Genomic DNA, 22,745 nt, shown 5'->3' with positions numbered 1-22,745 from the left:
TATATATATATATATATATAGACATACATGAATATGTTTATTGTGTGTATATACATACACATACATACACACACAAACACACACTTTTCTCCCTGCTTACACTGCCACCACTTGTCCTTGTAATTTTCATTGTTTCACTGGACTAAGTGTCACAGTTTAGTCACAAGTTTAGTATCATTTTCTACTTTAAAGCCTTAAAACTTCAAAGCACTTAACTATTTTCCTGTTTCTAGTCTCTTGCCTCACATGAGGCATCTAGGATGATTTAGTGAGTAGAGGACTGGTCTTATAGTCAAGAAGATCTGAGTTAATATTCTGTCCCATGTGCTTTCTGTGTGACCTTAGGCATGTCAGATGTTTACTGTTTGCTCAAAAGTAAAAACAGAAAAAAATAATAGTACTTTTGTAGGATTTTGTGAAGATCAAATCTTAAAGTGTTTTGTAAAACTTAAGGATTTTATAATGTCTGGCTACTATTATTTTTGTCATCTTAATAAATATTTAATAAATCATATGTTGGGGATTGTGCTAGATATAAGGGACACAAAGGAAAAAACACATTTTCTCCCTTCTGGGAATACATTTGAAACTTTTCTTCACATGACTGGCAAAAAAAAAAAAAAAAAAAACAAAAACAAAAACTTAAGCCTTAGATCTGTCCCTGTCTCTTGCCTGGTCAAAGGTCCTACACTGGTTCTTTTTTTTTACAGAGGATAAGAAACAAGCTCACTAGTTTAGAATTTAATTCTCTTTCTTCTCCCCAATCCATAGCCTGAATCTGTCATATTTTACATTTTCCCTTTTGCGTACTTTATGTTTTGGTCAGTTTTGACTTCCAGGTTTTGCCTAACAAGCTGTGCTAACTCTGACCTCTGTGTGTTCAAAAAGACCTATTGCTTCTTTCTGCAGAAGCTTGGAATGAACTACCTCTTCTTTACCCTTTATATTTTTGCATTCTTTCAAGTTTAACTCAGGATCTTGCTTTTCTCTGATCCGCAAACTACCACTATCACCTCTCCTTGACCTCTAACTGAAAATGTTTTTCCTTTTAAATTTCCTTCCAATAATAGCTTGCATTTATACAGGGCTTTAAGGTTCAAAAGTCTTTTACATATGGTATGTTATTTAATCTTCTCAATAATATCATAATTATAGTTGATATTATTATTTGTTCAGGACCACATAGCTAGGAGTCATCAACATAGACCACTAGATATGGAAGTATTAGTAATAGTTGAGTCTACTAAGGAGCTAGTCCTGGGCATCAAGCTACTTGATAAAGCCCAGTAGTGAGCTGATTCATCATATCTGACATTATATCCCCAAAGGAACTCATCTAGTTGATCAAGGAAGCAACTTGTTCATCAGTGATATCACATCTCAAAGAGAACCTCTGGGAGAAATGAGTCCCGGGTCAGGTGTCACAAGGTGTTCTATTTATGAGTGTTTCAAGTTTGAATTTACTCAGATTTGCCAATTATAATCCCAAGGAACTGAGTGTACTTAGAAAGTGGAGTAGACTTTTGATTCAAGAGATGTTTTGCATATTTAACATGTATTGGTCTACCTGCCATCTGGGGAAGGGGGTGGGAGGAAGGAGGGGAAAAATTTGATAAAAAGATTTTGCAATTATCAATGCTGAAAAATTACTCATGCATATATCTTGTAAATAAAAATCTATAATAAAAAGATGTTTTGGAACTCTTGTCTTTGTTATACCTTTAAAAAAAATGTACCATTGTAATGTACCATTAATTAATATCAATTGGTTAATCAATATTGGTAGAGAAGACACTGGATCACTTAACAACCAACAACAAAAAGAAAACATCTAAGAGGAGAGTGTTTATAGCAGTGTCAAATGCATTAAAAAGGTAGAAAAGGATGGGAGCTTGTGAATAAATTATTAGAACTCCTAACCCTCAGAGTTGCCTGCTGATAGAACTTCAATGGTAGTAGTAGTAAGAGGAGGAGGAGGAGGAGGAGGAGGAAGAGGAGGAAGAGGAAAAGGAGTAGGAGTAGGAGTAGTAGTAGTAGTAGTAGTAGTAACAGCTATGTGCCTCTGAGGACTAAATCTATTCCTATAAGTGAAAGTTAAGAAAATATTCCAGAGGAGATGGTTTGGAGCATTACAGACTAAATTTTGAAAACCAGACGAAACCTTTTATTGTCTCTCATTACAGAAGAAACTTTATAGTTTCTCATGGTTTGGTGAATTATTGGAGTATTTTTATCTTTGAGGAATACATACATACATGCACACAACACACACACACACACACACACATATGCATATATGTCAAATAACCCATTGTCTCTCCAATTATTTAAAATAAGCAATCTGTTATTCTATTGTTGCTTTCCAATTATGTAACTGGTTAAAGCAGTAGCAAAGTAAACATGTTAGGTGAGAACAACAATAATAACAACTAATCCAGCAAAACACAGATATACACAATTATAAAAATAACAAAAGCAAACACCTCTGTCCCAAGGACCACTTCTTTGTTCTTTCCTAGGCTACTGAGTATGAGGGATGTTGAATCAAGGCTAATGCATTCAATATCTAAGAAAAGAGTTGTACAAATGCACACTATTCAGGAGCATATTTCAGCCCATCTAAATAAATTGGATTGAGGGCTTTGGCAGCCCTGTAAATAACACTTCCAACCCAAATTCTCTTTCTGCCAAAGTACATATTTCACCGATACCAAAATGTGTGCACATTCCAGAGCCACTTGCCTAGGATAATCCTGTTACTTGTATTAATTAATCAGGCTTTTGGTCTTCCTAATTCTGCTTAAGGACAGCTGTTTCCTTTTTTGACATAGTGCAAATAAATATGACTATTATGGTATGGTTCCCCAAGCTGAGCCTTGCAGACAACATTCTATATTGTAAGATTCAAACAGGGAGAGAGGAGTTCTGCAGGGTTAAATTTAAGGAGGGGGAGAAGTGAATTTAGTTTCTTAGGAATCACAAAGTAGAAGAAATAGAAGAGTTATTAAAATAGGATTTCAGGGCTAGAATGGAGACTAGAATCACAGAACTATTTAATGGTAGCATTGTCACTTCTATTTGTTTCTGAGTATATTTAACTATGATTTAATCAAACACAGGTTGCTTTGTCTTACTGGGAGGAATAAGAGGCTTTGTCATGCTTTGTTAAAATTTAAGTAAATCATAGCTGCAGCTTTCTTTCTTTTTTTTATAAAGATTTTTATTTTCAAAACATATGCAAGGACAATTTGACAACATTGACCCTTGCATAGCCCTTGTGTTTCAAATTTTCTTCTCCTTCCCCGGACTCTCTCCCCTAGATGGCAAACAATCCAGTATATGTTAACATATTAAAATATATGTTAAGCCCAATAGATATAAACATATTTATACAATTCTCTTGCTGCAGAAGAGAAATCATATCCAAAAAAGAAAGAAAATGAGTAAGAAAAGAAGTTTTTTTGTGAAATAGTGAATTCTTATCCCAAAAGCTAGGATCTTTGGATTTCTCAAACATTAGATTGCTATATTTATTGACTATTTTGTCCAGTGATTCTAACTTATTCTACTGATTGACTACCAATTTCTTAGCCAGTACCAAATGGTTTTGATGATCACTGTTTTATTATATAAGTTTTATGTCTGGCACAGTATAGCTGCAACTTTCCTTTAATCTATCAGGCTAGCAAAGACCCAAATGTGGGTAATGATATTTATATATACTTACATATATAAAACTAGTCTGTTCTTGTTGAGAACAAGGTTACATGGTATAACCAATGATTCCTTTTCTAGGTGTTGTATAAGAATTAATTTAATAATAAGTTCTAAAATTATGCCAGAGTTAATCTCCCTCGCCTAGAGTTTTCAGACATGTGAATTTGGTAATGTGAAACATTTTCAAAGAACTCATCTTTGCCATTCATATCGTTACCACTTGATTTTCTATATTTATGGTAATTCCTTTAATAATTTAAATATTAGATGCTCATCAGAGATATTTGATGTAAATATTTTCTTTTTTCCCAATCAATAGCTTAGCTTCATTTATTTGCATTGGTTTTCTTTGTGCAAAAATTTTTAAATTTGTCATAATTGAAATTATCTATTTTATATTTTATTTGACTAATATATTTCTGCCTATTAATCAGATCACATATTCATTTTTTTTTACTTTTTAGTTGTAGATGATAGGTTATCCTTATTTAAGTTCAGTCAAACTACTTTTTAATTATCTTGATATCTTGTCAAGTAGAGATATTTTCTTCAAAGAGTTTGTTATCCAATTTTTCAATTATACATTTATTTATTTTTAGTTCTTCATCTTGTCTGTTCCACTCATTTACTTTTCTATTTTATATCATACCAAATAGTTTTGATGATTACTGCTTTATAATAAGCTATAATGACTGCAAGTTCTATTCTCCCTTCATTCCTACTGTTTTTTTCCTCTTCATTATTTTCTTAAGATGTAGATGTTTTGTTCTCCAAATTGGTTTTTATTACTATTTTGTTTGGCTGTATAAGATAATAGGTAAATAATTTAATAAGCACATCACAAAACTTGTAAATTAATTTAAATAGTATCATTTTATGAAATTATTGAAGCCAAATAGTAAGTTCTCCTAGGATGTGAGATATCAGTTTCTTTTTAAAAAAATAATAATAGCTTTTAATTTTTCCACATACTTGCAAATATAGTTTTTAACATTCATCCTTGAAAAACCTTATGTTCCAATTTTTTCTCTCTCCTTCTGATATAGTTTTAGATCGGGTACAGCTAGGCCACCTTCATTTTTTTTTTCATTAATTCCCTTGAAATTTTTGACTTTTTGTTCTTCCATATGAACTTTGTTGTTATTTTTTCTAAATCTAAACCAGGTAGGAAGAAAACACAGAAAGAAATTTATAGACCAATCTCCCTAATAAATATTGATGTAAAAATCTTAAACAAAATATTAGCAAAGAGATTACAAAAAATCATCCCCAGGATAATGCACCATGGTCAAGTAGAATTTATACCAGAAATACAGGTTTAGTTCAATATTAGAGAAACTATTAGCATAATAGACTATATCAATAACCAGATTAACAAAAACAAACAAACAAACAAAAAAAAAAACCACATGATTATGTCAATAGATGCAGAAAAAGCATTTGATAAAATCCAACATCTATTCCTATTAAAAACACTAGAGGGTATATAAATAAATGGACTTTTTCTTAAAATAGTAGCATCTATTTAAAATCATCAGGAAATATCATATGTAATGGGGATAAACTGAAACCTTTCCCAATAATATCAGGGGTGAAACAAGGTTGCCCATATCACCATTACTTTTCAATACTGCATTAGAAATGCTAGTTTTGGAAGTCAGAAAAGAAAAAGAGATTAAAGGAATTAGAATAGTTAATGAGGAAACCAAATTATCACTTTTTGCAGATGATATGATGGTATACTTAGAGAATCCTAGAGAATCAACTAAAAAACTATTAGAAATAATCCACAACTTTAGCAATTATTGCTAAATTGTATTGCTAAAATGTATTGCAGAATACAGAATAAATCCACATGAATCATCAGCATTGTTATACATGACTAACAAAATCCAATGGCAAAATACACAAAGAGAAATTCTATTTAAAATAACTGTTGGTAGCATTAAACATTTGGGAATCTATCTGCCAAGGGAAAGTCAGGAACTATATCAGCAAAACTACAAAACAATTTCCAGCAAAATAGTCTGGAAAGGAATGACATATTGAAGTAGTAGTAACATCAACCTTGGATGTAGCAATAGCTACAATAATACAGGCAATAAAGGACAGAATCAAAATAAAGTCAGATCTAAACAACTGGAAAAATATTAAGTGCTTTTGGATAGGTTGAGCGAATATAATAAAGATGACAATACTACCCAAACTAATTAATTTATTTACTGTTATACCAATAAGACTTCCAAGAAACTATTTTACTGATCTAGAAAAAATAACAACAACATTCATCTGGAAGAACAAAAGGTCAAGAATTTCAAGGGAATTAATGGAAAAAAAAAACAAAACAGGCCCTCTTCTTAATGCTTCACAAACATTATATCATTTTATACAACAATCCTGACAAATAGGTTCTGTTATTATACTCTTTTTAGAACTGAGTTCAACTGAGGCAAGCTAAAATGACTTTTCTAGGTTCACACAGCTAGTAAATGTTGGAGGCTGTATTTGAATTCAGAAATTTCTAACTCCATACCCAGGTTCATTGTGCTATTAGCTGCTTTCATGTCTATTTCTATGGCAATTGTTCCCTCCAAACAAGGGCTATACTATAATTTCATGTAAGCTCTTTTAAATTGTAAATTACCTATTTTTCCTTTTTAGATCTTTCCCCATTTCTCTATTTCTCCTTTCCTTCTTCCTTTCTTCCCTCCTACTTTTCTTTCCTTCTTTTCTTGCTCCTTTCCTCCTTTCCTAGGACAAGTTATTAAGCATCTATTAAGCTCTTAATCTATGCCAGGGACAATGCTAGGATCTAGGGATACAGACACAATCAGAAAAGCAGTCCCTGACTTCAAGGAGTTTAATTCTAACTAAAAGAGGCAATGCCTTAAAGGGAATTAAAAAGATATAAAGGGAGTTCCATGGCAGAGTAAGTTCAGTCTGAAGAAGAATAGAGAAAGAAAGTGACCTTTGGTCTGCGTATTTTCCTTAGGAGGAACTAACCCATCAGAACCAGAGAGTTCAGGATGGAGGATACTTCCAAAGTGAAAAATAATCCAACAATGGAGGAAGCTTCCAGAGGGAAGAGATTTCTATCCAAAGGACACAAGTCCTATGTAAATGAGTCAGCAAAATAGCCTGGAAAGGAATGATGTATTGAAGTAGCAGTAGCACCAACCTTGGATGTAGCAATAGCTACAATAATATAGGCAATTAAGGACAGAACCGAAATCACAAGCAGTTCGTTGTTCTTTTCGCTAATGTTATATCTGCAAACATAAAAAAAAAAAGCTTTGAAAATATGGAAAGACTGCTGCTTTTCATTGTCTTATAGCATTTTAGACTGATTTAGAGTTCAGAAGACACTAATAAACCTTGAAATTGGAATAAAGGTAAGACAGGCCAATGACTTATATGTCAGTAATATTAGGATAGTGAATTGCATTTTTTTCCTTCTTAATAAATATCTTTCCTATTGATAGTTTAATTTATTTTCAACTAGAAAATCAGAAACCTTGAACTCCTCAGGGGCTTAAAGATGAGTTTCTTTGATGATTAAGTCTGTTATTACAATGGGAAAAAGTGTGAGGTTGTGGTGAACCCAGGCCCTAGAGAATGAGAATTCAGAGTACCTTCCCCTTTTGGGGGTACCCAAGCCAAAGTTACATCTATTCCTTTCCTTTTCAAAGACCTCTTCCAGAAATTCTGTACATGGCACAGATTTGCATGTAAGGTGTAAATTTTCTAGGACATTTCCTTTGAAATCTGCATTTAGATAGAGTATTTTACTAAAGTCTAAAATCTGAAATTTTATGTGCATCTGTTCCCCCCTTATGGATAGGTAGAAAGTAATTCTGTACAGTCTTTGATAAGAAAGATTCCAGCACAGACTCTAACTTATTATAAAAATTGAAAAATGTATTAATCCTTTTTGCAAACCAAAATCCTAGGGAACTGAGTGACTGTGATCTATTAGCTAGATATATGGCGAGTACTCTCTTTAGCCCAATCACTTTAGCTTTAAACAATCTGAATTCAGTTAACCTCTCCTTTCATCTTCTCAAAATAGATTTGAAGCTAGTGAGTTAATAACTTGAACTTTTTAATGCTTAAAAAGAGAATACTTCTCTTTTATTCCTAATCATTCTGTGCATTTTTCCATTGTTCTCATTCTTAACTATGAACTATCCTACTTTCTTTTAATAAAGAAAATTGACATACAAAAAGATATTTTAGGAAGTTAGAACTTATGCTTATTGCCATGAAAGAAAGACAGATAGCATGTATTACAATTCTTTTCAGATTAAATAATTTCTTCATAATTTCTTTAGAGATCTAAACCTCACACTATCCATGAGAGAAAAGTAATATAAATCATATGCCCATTTTACAGATCAGGAAACTAAAACTCACTAGACAGAGAGTGATATACCCAAGGTCATGCAAGAGTAAATTGCATAATTACTGATTAACAATCTTGTAAGTGCCTACTAAATCCCTATAAGCTAGAGAACAGAACATCATGAGAGATACACAATAGTAGACCCAGGCCTAGAAAGTTGGTATCCTCCCATTTTCAGAGCTCTTTGCACTATGCTGCATGGTCTTCCTTATAATGTAATCTAAGTCTGAAAATTAGTTAGCTTCCTTACATGTCTAAAAATAAAAGCCAGACACATTAAGCTATCATTGAAGGAGAATAGTTTTTTTTTTTTTTCTAATTTTGGAAATTTGTTAAATTGAATGGTCCTTTTTTCCACTTTGTCTCTAGACTTGATTTTAAACACATACACATACAACCATTTCCCCTCACTTTTAAGTATCTGTTGGCTATTTTTGTTCTTTTTGAACATCATTTTATGGATGCATAAACTATTAAGGTTACTAGCAAAGATAATCCTTATACTTCTGGTGATCTTTGTAATTGACACAACAGTTAAAAAGCACACTTGTTTCCAAAGCACCTTCAGATAAATATCTAATTTTGTTGAAATAACCATAAAGTTATAAATTATGACCATGGTGTTGGAGCCATAAACTCAGAATCTGAGCCCCAATTCAATTTAACTGAATTTAATTAAATTAGTTTTTTATTATGCATCTGTTATCAAGTAGACACTGTGCTCAACAGACATTGAGGACACAAAAGCAAACAAAGTTACAATTCTTGTCCCCAAGAAGCTTTTCCTTGATAGGCATGATGGAGAGTGGAATGTTGGGGTGAACATACAAAAGATTAGGGACTGGATTTCAGATTTCATTAATCTAGGATAGAGCTTAGCAAACTATTGTCTATTACCAGTGAAAGGCTAAATCTAATCCCTCCCCTGTTTTTGTGGGTCCCATGAGCTGAGAGAGGTTTTAAAGTCTAAATTAAATATACATACATATATATATATATATATAATATATATATATAATTTAAAAATGTAAAAACAAAAATTTTCCTAATTCTATTTGACCCAAAACAGGTGGTAGATCAAGTCATTTAGGCCAACCCTTGGCCTAAGGGACTTCCAAATAAGCTGCATCCTTTTACTAATATAGGTCAATAAATCACCTGCAATTTAGAGCATTAGGGAGTCCCTTAGATAGAATGAGAGGGAAAATGACTTGCCCAGGGTTGTATTGCTCAGATGTAAAACTTGAACTCTTGTTTTTCTGGCTATCTAACATTGTCTCATGCATAGAAATGAAATATAATATGCTAATTTATTTTGGGACACTAGCAAAGGAGGGTTTCCTATATAGTATGATATATGAATCAAGTTTTAAAGGAAAGTAGATATCCAATGAAAAAGAAAAGAAGAACAACATTACAACAAGGACTTTATATTTTCATATATATATATATATAAAATCATCTATTTATATAGATACAAATTCTCTCCCTCCTTTCCTCTTCTCTCTTTTTGTGTCTCACTCTGTCTCTCTTTATCTCTGTCTGTCTCTGTCTTTCTGTCTCTCTCTCTCTCTCTCTCCCCCTCTCTTTTTTCCCCTTCGTATTTGTTTCTACTATGGAAACATTGTGAAATATAAGCTATTTGACAATAGGGATCATTTCATTTTATATATTTGTATGCCTATCAACCTGGAAAAAAAATTAAGATTTTTTATTGATTGATCAGGAAAGCATTCCTCATGGTTTTGAAATTGATAATTTTTTTTAACTTTTTAAGTCTATTTTATTTAGGGGAAAAGAAAGGCAGGAGAACATACCCAAGAGATAAGATTTTCCTTCCTTCCTTTCTTCCTTCCTTTCTTTCCTTCCTTCCTTCTTTCCTTTCTTCTTTCCTTCCTTCCCTCTTCTCTCATTCCCTCTTTTTTTTCTTCCTTCCCTCTTTCCTCCTCTCTTCCTCCCATTCAATAAAATATTATTTTCTTTTAATAATATAGTCTATTTGACTTAGAAAATTTGCGTTGCTTTTCCCCTTTAACTAGATACAAGGAGAAGGTTTTCCATGTTTGTGTGAAGGTGACAGAAATAAAATGTCAAATCTAATCTTCTGCCTGAAGTGGATTTGTATCTATGGAGCATATAAATACAGAGAATGTAAACTTACTTGGAGGCTGGCGATATGGTTGATGTGAAACTGTTGGTTTAAGAAAACAAGAGGTTTCCAGAGGGAATTCAAATATGAAGGCTATTTGGTTTATGGAGAAGACTTTGGAGGGAGAAGGAGAGTTCATTTTTCTTGTAGAAGGGAGGAATTAGTGGTATAGGATGAATTAGTTCTGACATATAGATCTTATATAAAAGTAAAGTCTGGAGGTTGTATTTGAGGTTAGAGATTTGTTTAAAGGCTCCATTGGGGAATATATTAATTCAGTTAAGTTTAGCCTTCAACAACTCTCTGAATCTTCTTTTCATGAAAATTTACTGTCAGAGAAGTCAGCAGTCTATTTTGTCCAGTGCCTTAACTTTTCCCAACTATTTCAGACTTAAGGGAAATATTTTGAGTGTTAATTTTTTATATTTGGTTTACCTTTACAGTTCTGGTATTCCAAAATGATTGATATCAAAGGAAAACCTGCTATTTCCATAGGTAAAAAAAAATAATATAAATTTTTGGAGAAAGAAGGAGCTTAGAAGTTTAGAATCTAGTCTAATTCTCTTGTTTTAGAGATAAGGAAGCATAGCTTTGGAGAGAAGAAATAACTTTCCTGATCAATGTCACATAAAGTTGAAACAATTTTAATAAAAATTGTAGTTTAAATTACCAAAATCAAATAAGGATAATACTTTTAGAGTAACTTAGGAAGACTTCTGTGAAGTGAGAAGAAACAGGAATATATCATAACAACAATATTGTTTAAAATGGATAGCTTTGAAAGACTAAGTTATTTGTTAATAAAATAACTAATCAGAATTCCAGAGGACCAATTATAGACAGAAGTCCACCCCTTGACAGAGATAATGCAGAATAAAACCTATTTCTGAATATAGTCAATGGAGGAATGTATTTTGTTTTACGATGTATATTTGTTGCAACTTGTGTTTTTTTTTTTTTTTTGGCTTGTTTTGTTTTGTTTTTATTATTGTTTTGTGGAAAGGGAGGAGTGAAGGAGAGAAAAAATGTATCTTGATTTTTAAAAAAGAGTTTAATCAAAAGCAAAACCAATATTGATTCAAGCTGGTCATAACACAGCACATTACTAAAATAGATCCAGCTTCCTCTAATGAACAAGTTACAGATTATAACCCAATTTTCTTCACTGCAGGCTTCTTCTGAGAGATTTCTGGATTTGTGAACCACGAAGGAACAAGCATTGGTAGAGAGAAGACCAATGGCCAAAGAAGGAGAAAGATGGAATGAAAAACTCTATCTTGAATGTTTTGTCTTCTTTGTGATTGCTAGACTATAAACTCCATGAAGTAAGTAATTGGCTTTCATCCAAAAATTTTCCCCTTAAGTCCCTAGCACAGAATTTTACTTACAATAGGAATATTAATGAATGCTTATTGATTGACAAATAAGTGCTTATTACACGTTTTCCCTTTGATTTTAGAAGTCATATACTTTTCAAAAACATACATTATTCAAAAAAATATTCACTGCAGTGATGAAAATTCTCTAACCCTATGCCATTTGTAGCCCTTGGCCCTTTCAGAAACAAAGCACATGAAACTTCTAAAACTGGAACCAAAATTGTTTGAAGAGAGATAAAGGAGAAAGAGGGAGAAAGAAAGAGGAAGAGAGTCCAGTCTTGCTTTATCATGTATATTTGATAAAAATAGTCATTCATTCAAGTCAAACAAAAAATGTTGCCTCAACAACAACAAAAAGTCAGTCTTAGAGTTAACTCTAAAAATCTATAAATGAAATGTTGAAGAATATAAAAATATAATAATATATTAATATAATATATAATAACATATAAATATAAAAGAATATAAAAGATTACATTATTATATTTTTTTAACATCTCAAATGACTTTTACATTTGTTCAAATTCATTCCCTTAGTTCTCAGTTGCTTTTATTGATTGCTTAGGTTACCAATAAATTAATGATCACTTTTGTTCTTGTTCTTTTAGGACTTTCTTCTTCCATTCCATTTTTCTTGTTTTGTTTCCCTAAAAGGAGACCAAAAGGAGAGAAAAACAAGATTAAAATTTTATTCTATTATCAGATTTCATTATTGTATTGGAAATATGTATGTTATCTATGTGGAGATTAAGCATAAACATATCTATTTATAAAAGCATATACATGTGTATGTATGTGTTTGTGAAACAAAGTGTCTGTGGGATAATATAAATAAATTAATAGTCCAGCTTGATTTGATAGCTGAACTAGACCCCATTAGGGTCCTTGATAGCTAGGTGGGTCACAGGGAGGGTCATTGAAAGGAGGGGGCCTTTGTTTAATCTAAGAAAGACTTAAAGTGGGCCTTTGTTGCAGTGGACCCTAAGAAAATATATATTTATGCTTAAACTTCACATTATAGATGAGTGCTAGTGAAGTTAATGCGTTAATACAAAGACATTCACAGGGAAGAAGACATCATCTTAGACTAGATGTGTTTTGAAAAGGCTTTCTAGAAGAGATAGAATTTGAATTGAATTTTTAAGAAGCAAGGATACAGATTGGCAGACAAAAAGTGGGAAAAATATTCCAAGCTCAGGATTGCAGGAGCTACTCACAGCTTTCTGACTCTAAGTAGCTCTTGGAAATAGAAACATTGGAGGACCCTCAATTCACAATTGCATATTGAGTTGAGTCTATGAAGTAATAGTATTACTCTTATGATCAGTAACTCGGAGGCATAAGGGATGGAGTTGGATTTGTATCAGGAAGCTCACTGGCAAATCTGGCCTCAATTTTGTTTGTGCTTTTGTTTTTAATAATTGTGTTCTTCTACTTAAGTCATTGTACTTTCTGAGCCTAGGTTTCTTATTGTAAAATGGGGATAAGAGCACCTTCCTTATTAGGTTGTTGTGAGTATCAAATGCGTAATTTTGTATAGAGTGCTTTGCAAATCTCAAATTATTTTCACACTTTAAAATGTTATGTAAATGTTACTATTATCATTAGGAATATTTTGTCCCATTCCATGGTTCATTGTCCCTGGAATGACACGTGAACATTCCCACTTAAGGACTTTTGATTCCATAAACCCTGCAATCCTAAACCTGGAATATTATTAACTCATTAACTTCACTAGCACTCATCTATAATTTTTCAAATACTTATGTTATCATTATTATTAATCAAGTAAAATAGTAACACTGAATTTGATTTGAATAAGCTGACTGTTCTGTGCATTTCCACTTGTTCATGAAACGACTATTTAAGAAAATTAGTTTATGTTCCTGCTGGATGGCCAACCTGATAAACAAATACATTCTTTTTTTCACCCTTTTCTTTTTAAACCTTCTAAAAGAGTTGCAGGTGCTGTCACTGATTGCTCTTTCCAAAGTAAGGTACTGATTAATAAAATGTGTTATAATAGGTGTGACATACCCCTTAAGTCTTTCAAATCCATGTAGTTTCCTATTAACTCAAGTGCAAATTGGAATACGGTCATATTTTGTTAAAATAAAATGATGAAGACTTCAAGGACTTTACTTCCATTTACAAAGTTTGTGATAATTCACAGCAGCTGTAGAAAGTGGTAGAACAAATTTGTGTCTCTGTTTCTGTTTGTCTCTATCTCTCTTTCCCTCCCTCCCTCTTTTCTCTTTCCGCCCTTCATCCTTCATTTCCTTCCCTTTCCTCCTTCCCTTGCTCCCTTCCCTCCCCCTCTTTCTTTTGTTCTTTCTTCCTCTCTCTTGTTGTACCTTCTCTTTCTCCATCCCTCCCTCTTTCCTTCTCTTTCTCCTTAATTGTTTTTTGAAAGAGGAAAATATAGTTCCTATTTTCCAAGACAGTAAATTGAAAAATACATTTCTTATTTTTTTCAAAAATTAATTACAGTTGACCATTCTGTTAAGTCCAAAGAATAAAGTTCTGTTTATCAGAAAGGTTTTTCATACATTATGATCTAATCCTATACTAAGTAAATGTGGCAGAGAAGCCCAATTTCACTAGAGAGTTGGATTTCATGACAAGTGGCAGGCCTCCCAAGCTGTTTACATTTTAGCTTTGTTTTGCTTATGTCTTTTTTCTTTTTTTTTCTTTTTGTATTGATAAGGTTCTGTCAGTTCTATTAGAAGAAGGCTTCATCTTTGTTCTGTCAAGTCTAAAAACCTTTAATCCACTCATTTCCTTATAATGAGTTTGAGATGCTGCTATTTTTTTTTTCTTTTTCTAAGCCTTTCTGGGTACAATCCAATCAATGTTTAATTTCCTGAATTAGCCCTGTGAGAAGATTTACTTCATTGTGTTTGTCCTACAAACAATATTTGTTCTAAAGTTTGTGCAAATTTCTTTTTCTATGCATCCCCAAGTCAGAGTCTATACTGCCTCCTAGTATTTTCCAATTGAATAATGTTGGAATCCATCTATACTTAAAAGTCAATTAGCTACTGCCATCAAGATGCCTACTAAGAGTTGTTTTTCCCCTGATAGGAATCAATGGTATTTATTTTCCTGCACTTATCTTCTTAGTTCTATTGTGGACAATGGCCCAGTTGTGAGAGCACCTGTTGGGACTTAAGTTTCTGACTAGAGAAAATCTTTTCTTTTGGGGATTTTTCTCATTCTACAAAAAGAAAATAGATGATTAAATGGCCAGATTTCAATATATTAAAGTAAGAAGTTCAAAAAATATACCTCTCTCCCTCTGTCTCTCTCTGTCGCTGACTTTGTTTCTGTCTAGTCTCTGTCTCTATTTCCCCCTCTGTCTCTCTCACTTTCGGTCTCTGTCACACACACACATACACACACACACACAATCACTCATTTACACATCTGTACTCTATCATCATTCTTATATCTCCGTCATGTTCACTCAAAAAGGAGACATACAAATACAGCCCAGGAAGACTCTGCATTCATTTTCTAGCTCATATTGGGAGATTAGCACTGGTGGATTAGTCCTAGAGCTTTACTACTGCTCTCTCTCTTCAAAGTTCTAAATTCATAGATACTATTGGGATTCTTCTAGGGCTATAAATTCAAACTTTCATGTGTTATATTCCATTCAGTATCAATGACCATCTAGCCTTATAAACCATCCAGCCTTCTGATTGGTCTCCCTGACTCATGTCTCTCCCCACTCTGGTCCATCTTTCATTCAACTATCAATGTGAACATTTGAAAATTGAAGTCTGACTCTATCATTCTCCTAACTGATAACCTCTCTTTAGCTTCTAGGATCAAGTATAAAACCCCATATGTGACTATTAAGGAGCTTCATAAACTATAAAATAATGGCATGTAGAACACATTTATTATTTCCCTACACATGCTCTATGGTGCAATGATGATGATCTCCTTTCTATTCTTTTCATAAGACATTTTCAATGGCTAGTCTCCATACCTCGAATATTCTCCCTCCTTTTTTCCTGCCTCCTGGCTTCCCTCATGTATCAGTTGAAATTCATATGCCTTTCCCAATTTCCCTTAATGTTAAAGCTTTTCCTCTAAGATTATCTCCAATTTATCTTGTATATAACTTATTTGCAAATACTTGTTTATATGTTGTTTACCCCTCTTTTGGTCAGAGACTTTTTTTGTATCCCTGGTACTTAGCACAGCGCCTGATATATAATAGATGCTTATTGATTTGCTTTTTGACTAAGCAATGACAAGCACCCCACTATCATATTTACTAATTGATATATTTTGATACCATTTGTAATAAATTCTTGCAAATTAGCTTTTATAAAAGTATATTTACCAAAATGATATAGCAAGAATAAGAATGCAAAAACATCTATCTGAATTCCTTTACTTTTCAGTCCTTAAGAAGGATGGACCCCAAATTAGAAATTATTAAACAATCTCTTTCCCATAAAATTCACTTTTAGGTGTAGCCCAAACAATGGGCAAGCCCTTCATTTGTAGGCAGGGTTTAGTATCTTGGCAGCCAGATCAATACATTACTGAGTTGGGTCATGAAGGTCACTACTTAAGGCTGCATCCTCATAAAGCTTGGCAGCCAGCAAATTGTGCTATGGGTTCTAGTTTTGATTTCTACCTCTTACAAAATTTGGAAAGTCACAAGTTCATAGCCTTTTCTCTTGTTTCTTTCCATCTCATATACACATTCACTAAAGAACAGAAAAAGAATGAAACACAACAAAAACAGAAAAAAATAGCAGCACCATTTGTTCAGTTTATGCTGATTTGGTTGAGAAAAAGCAATAAGTGTGTGATCTTTCTGTCTCTGTTTCTGTGTCAGTCTGTCTCTGTTCCTGAATCTCTCAGTCTCTGCGTGTGTCTCTCTCTTTCTCTTTTTCCATCTCTCTCTGTTTTTGTCTCTCTGTGCCTCTTTCTTTTTCTCTGTCTCTGTGCCGCTTTCTCTGTCTCTGTGTCTCTCTGTTTTGGTCTCTGTCTCTGCCTGTATCTCTCTCTCTCTCTCTCTCTCTCTCTCTCTCTCTCTCTCTCTCTCTCTTTCTCTCTCTCTCTTTCTCTTTGTGTCTCTCTGTGTCTCTCTTGCTGTCTCTGTGTCTCTCTGTTTCTCTCTCTCTCTGTGTCTGTCTGTCTGTCTATGCTTTTGTCTCTGTTTGTGTCAGTCTATCTCTGTGCCTGTCTCTCCCAGTCTCTGTGTGTGTCTCTCTCCCTTTTGCTTTTTCTATTTCTCTATGTTTCTGTCTCTCTGTGCCTCTTTCTCTGTCTCTGTCTCTGCCTCTCTCTTACTGTCTTGGTGTCTCTCTCTCTCTCTCTCTCTCTTTCTCTCTCTCTCTCTCTCTCTGTGTGTGTGTGTGTCTGTTTATGCCTCTGTCTCTATCTCTTTCTCTCTTTGTTTATTCATCTCTCTCTATCTCTCATCCTCTCTTTCCCCCCAAACCCCAGAAGCCTATAAAACTTGTCAATTTACTACTCACCAGGATTAAAAAACTCAAGTACTTCACTGGAATCTTTTAAACAAATAATCTCTCTGACTCAGTAGTCACTTAAAAATGTAGCCACTTTGATCACTAGGCAGTAAATTAACAGGACATAGTCTTAGAATACCTACCCATGCTCTATTGAACATGCCTGGACCAAGGCTCTGATGAAGGTTGGCAGCATATAGAACACATTTTGAATGCTTGAAAGTAGCTGGAGGGCACAGCAAATAGAGTTGGGGTCTTGGAATCAGGATTATTTGAGTATAAATTTTGTATCAGATACTTACAAATTGTACAACCCTGAGCAAATTATTTAATCTCTCTTTGCCTTAATTTTCTCAACTGTAAATGGGATAATAGTAGCATCTTCCTCCCAGGGTTGTTGTGGGGATGAAATTAGATGATATTTGTAAGATATTTTTCATGGTGTCTAGTACTTACTAGGAATACATAAATGATTGTTTTCTTCTTTCCTTTCATCAATCCTTCCTTCTTTTCTTCCTTTTTTTCTTTCTTTTCATCTTTCCTTCCTTTTCCCTCCGTCCTTCTTTCCTTCCTTCCTTTTTTCCTTCCTTCCTTCCTTCCTTCCTTCCTTCCTTCCTTCCTTCCTTCCTTTTCTTCCTTCCTTCCTTCCTTCCTTCCTTTTTTCCTTTCTTCCTTCCTTCCTTTTCTTCTTTCCTTCCTTTATTCCCCTAGCCTTTTCTTTCTTTCTTTTTCTCTCTCCTTCTCTTCTTCCAGTCTTTCCTTTTTCACTATCTCCCTCTCTTTTTTCCTCTTTTTCTCTTGCCTTCCTTTTCTTCCTTTCTCTTTCCCTCCATTCCTCCTTCTTCCCTTCCTTTATTTTCCCTCTTTCTCCCTTCTTCCTTCCTTTAATTAATTCTTTCTTTTCTCCTTCTCTCTCTTCCCCCTTCCCCTATCCCTTTCTTTCTTCCTTACAAACTTCCTTCCCTCCCCCCATTCCCATTCCTTCCTTCCTTACTTCTTCTATTGACTAGTTTTCTGTTAAAGAAAGGAGAAAGTGATTTTAAAATTTTATATATGGTTGAATATCCTTAGTGATCCTAGTGCCCCAGTCAGAGGTAACAACAAATAAATCATAAGATCAAGAGCTGGCAAAGACATTACTGCTTATCTAGTCTAACCCCTTTTCTTTTTAGATGAAGAAACTAAAGCCCAGACCAAAGAAATCACTTGGCTGAGTTCACACAGAAAGTCAAATGATTCAAGTCACATATCCCCAGTATTCTTTCCATTGTAGCAAACTACTGTCCATAGAACATTTTTCCAGGTGCTGGGTGAAATACAAAATTTAGTTAGAGGGACTGGCGCTTGTAGTTCTTTCAGTTTAATAACAAGATGAGACAAAGTTAAATGATAACTGTACTAAAAAAAAATACTTTTTTTTGTGCCAAAGCCATCCTTTCTACCCTATTACTCAATAGACTATAAGTTCCTTAGGGGCAGGATATTTGTCACTTTATACAGATCCATTTAAGAATCTCAGTATATCCAAGAGTCCTTTTAAAGTCCTATTTAGTAATTTACATTCCCAGAACCAGGGTCAACTAATTGGTGCAGTGTATAGAGTGCTTGCCTTGAAGTAGGGTAGATTATCTTCATGAATTCAAATCTGACCTCAGATACTTACTAGCTGTGTGATGCTGAGCAAGTCACTTAACTTTGTTTAACCTCAGTTTCCTCATTTAGAAAATGAACTGGAGAAGGAAATGGCAAACCACTTTAGTGTCTTTGCCAAGAAAACTTCAAGTGGGGTCACAATGAGTTAGAAATGATAATTCAACAATTCTTAGAATTAGTTCTTCTATTTCAACTTTCAACCAAAACCCAACCTGATAATAAAAAGGTGAATTTAAAAGAAGGCAGTCCCAAGGGTGATGCTGAATGAAGGCACTAAGTAGATGAAGCTAAGTTTTACTCATACAGTAGCAGCCAAGGAGAATGGTTACAAATAGTATTATAGATAGTGAGGTGAAACCACCTACTAAGGGAGTCAGGTTGTCAGAGTGCTGAAAATTGGGCTAAGGTAAAGGAGACATATCCTCCAAATGGAGAAGGTATTAATAAAACGAGAAACAAGTCCAGCTGACTGGCAAAAAGCAAAGAGCAGTTCCTGTAAGGAAGCTTGCAGTCTGGGCAGACAGCTTATTATTAATGAGTAATTTCTGAAAGGAAGAGAAGCTGTGGAGACAGTGAACTGTATTGGATCTCTGCATACACACAGAGTGCAGGAATATCTTTGATTTGAGGGAAATAATGTAATTATTTCCCAAACAGATACTCATGAGAGAACAATATCTTCATTTCCTGTCCTCATTTTAGTTCTGGCAATTGGTGCATTGACAAATGCAGATTGTACACTGGAATATGCAATTCACTTGGTAAACGATGCATTTGTTTGGGGATATTGGTTTGGAGGTATCAGGGCTGGGGTGTCTTGTATGAACCCCCCCCCAAAAAAAAAGAGAAATCTTTTTCTCATCTTCTAAAAGATAGAGATATCATTAAACTAAAAGGATTAGAAAGAATAATACCTATAGTCCTTTAAGGTGATATCTTACAACTGAGTTAGGTAGTATTATGGTTAGGCCTATTTTATTGTTAAGTCATGTCAGTCATGGCTAACTCTTCCTGACCCCATTTGTACTTTTTTTTTTTTTTTTTTTTTTGGCAAAAATACTAGAATGGTTTGCAATTTCCTTTTCTAGCTCATTTTCCAGATGAAGAAACTGTGGCAAATAGAGTCAAGTAACTTAGTTCACTTAGTTCACAAGTGACTTAGTAAATATCTAAAGCCACATTTGAACTCAGGTCTTCCTGAGGTGCTCTCCATATTTTGTCACCTAATTGCTCCAGAGATGAAATTTAGAAATGTTTGAACTGATTTGCTTAAAACTGTGTGGCAAAGCTAGAATTTCAGTTTAAATAGTTAAGACTTCAAGTTCAGGCTTCCTTTTATCAAACCAAGAGAAAGACATTAAATGATGAAAAGATGGGAGCTTTACTCCATTAGATAAAATCTTTCACAAATTGTTAAATTCAGTCCTTTGAAAGGAAGAGGTAAAAGCCAATTCTTTGTTCACTTTTTTCAAAGATATTCTTAATTAGTCAATAAATAATTATTTTAGTAGATGACTTCAGTGATAATAATTTAATAACACTTGGTAGATTTTGCCCCTACCTCCTTTTTCATTTTATCATTTTCTTAGAAAATCAAACAGAAGGAGATCAGATGAAAAGGACGCTGCCTTTCTCAATAATTAGAGAAGAAATGGTTCAGGATCCAGCAGGGAAGGGGTCAAAGCCATCATATCCACCAAATCCTCTGAGGATGAATGTTGTTTACAGTATATGTTTAAAATAATATTCCTGGCTAGTCAAGCTCTCCCCCAGGATAGTGCAATTATAACAGTAACAGAGGATTAATTAAGAATCATCCCATAGGTGATGCTAGAGATCTGGAATCGACCAGAGGGGGTTACATTACCAACTCAGCACAGAGGTGAACAGACCAGAGCTGTTCAAAATAATTAGCTAGGCACAAGGGCAGGGCTGAGCTTTTGCCTCATTTGTCTTATTTTGATTAATACTTTAATTTCTCTCTCTCTCTCTCTTTCTTTCTCTCTCTCTCTCTCTCTCTCTCTCTCTCTCTCTCTCTCTCTCTCTCTCTCTCTCTCTCTCTCTCTCTCTCCCCCATCTCTGTTTCTCTCACACACACACATGCATAGAGTGAAGAAGAAACATTCTGGCTCTCAATTATAGGAAAAGAATGAATAGAGTAGAGCAAACCCTATATAGAACTGAAATCAATGAAAGCATTTCATGTAGGCCTGCTTCAGTGGGGGAGTATCTATTTTTAATACATGATGCCCCTATGTTCTCAGCTTTTAATCTTAGATAAGAATTACAAGATAGCTCATTTGAAAGTAAATAGATAAAAATGACAAAGCAGAGGATCAGAATGAGGAAAATGTTTAAAGTGGGAAGTAAGTCCAAGACCCAAATCCATTGCTCTGTAGGGCTTTTAAAAAAACCTAGCACTAGAAGTTACCTTTATTTCTAGTGTAATGCATTCATTTAACAGACAGTCAGAGAGATTAAGCAATTTCCCCAATGTTATATTATCAATAAATAGTAGAGTCAGAATTTGAATTCAGATTCTGTGGCTCTAAATTCAGTGCTCTTTTCATTATACCCTGTTCTCTCTTTGCTGTTTATTTTAACTAGGCTTCCCCCTGGTCAGAACTCCAGGATTCCAGAACTGCTGGGATAACATGAAAAGGAGAAAACACATTTCCCTTTATCATCTTTCTTTGGATAATTTCCCTACTCAGTGTTTTTCTTACTATTTCATGGGTTCCTTTTATCTTGTGATAAATACAGTGTATGTGGGAGAGGGAAAATTAAAAATTATAGAATTTTTTTCTTTTTAAAAAATTAAAAATAGATTTTTATTTTCAAAATACATGCAAAGATATTCAACATTCAACCTTGCAAAACTTTATATTCTCAATTTTTCTCCTTCCCTTTCCCTCACTTTCCTCCCCTAGACAGCAAGTAATCCTTTGTAGGTTAAACATATTTCCACATTTGTCATACTGCACAAGAAAAATCAGATCAAAAAGGGAAAAAATGAAAAAGAAAAGAAAGCAAGCAAACAACAACAAAAAAGATAAAAATATTATGTTGTGATCCCCACTCAATTCCCATAGTCCTCTTTCAGGCTGCAGATGGCTCTCTCCATAATAAGTCTATTAGAATTGGCCTGAATCACCTCATTGTTGAAAAGAGCTAAGTCCATCACAGTTGATCATTATATAATTTTGTTGTTGTGTAGAATGTTCTCTTAGTATTAGTCACTTACATCAGTTCATATAAGTCTCTTTAGGACTTTCTGAAATCATCCTACTGATCATTTCTTATAGAATAGTAATATTCCATTATATCCATATACCACAATTTAGTCATTTCCCAACTGATAGGCATCCACTCAGGTCCTTACCACTACAAAAAGGACTGCTACAAATATTTTTGTACCTGTGAATACTTCCCCCCTCCTTTAAAAAAAAATAATAATGATGACATTATTTATTTATTTGCTTCTAGTCAGCAGAGCATGGTACTAAGAACTCAGATTCTCGATTCACCATAGACAATGTTAAACTCCTCAAACCAATACCTCCATTTTTGAGAGGTTAATGTGTTGTATGTATCCTATTCAACCTTCCTTTTTGTATAACAACATCAGCCAGGTTTAGAAAGTATGCAATGATAACATGGGTAGATTTGGGGAAAACATCTTTAGGACCACTAACTTTGACTTATTTCTTTCTAGCTGAAGACCTTTATTTGTCAAGACAGAACTTCCTTTACATCAGTGAGTCTTTTCTGTGACCTCATGACAGATCAGCTGGGCTGAACACTCCTTTAACCTCAGTGATAAGGACCTTTCTTTAGCTGGAGAGTAGTTTCATTCTGTCAGACACTGTTCAGAGCCTTAGTTTTCTTTGTTGTTGTTTTTTTTTTTTTTGAGGAAATCTCCCTTTTCCCTTTGTTATGATCTCTTT

Source organism: Antechinus flavipes, chromosome 2 (genome assembly GCF_016432865.1).
Source record: "Antechinus flavipes isolate AdamAnt ecotype Samford, QLD, Australia chromosome 2, AdamAnt_v2, whole genome shotgun sequence".
In the NCBI taxonomy this organism is placed as follows: Eukaryota; Metazoa; Chordata; class Mammalia; order Dasyuromorphia; family Dasyuridae; genus Antechinus; species Antechinus flavipes.
Note: the sequence above shows the minus strand (reverse complement) of the source record.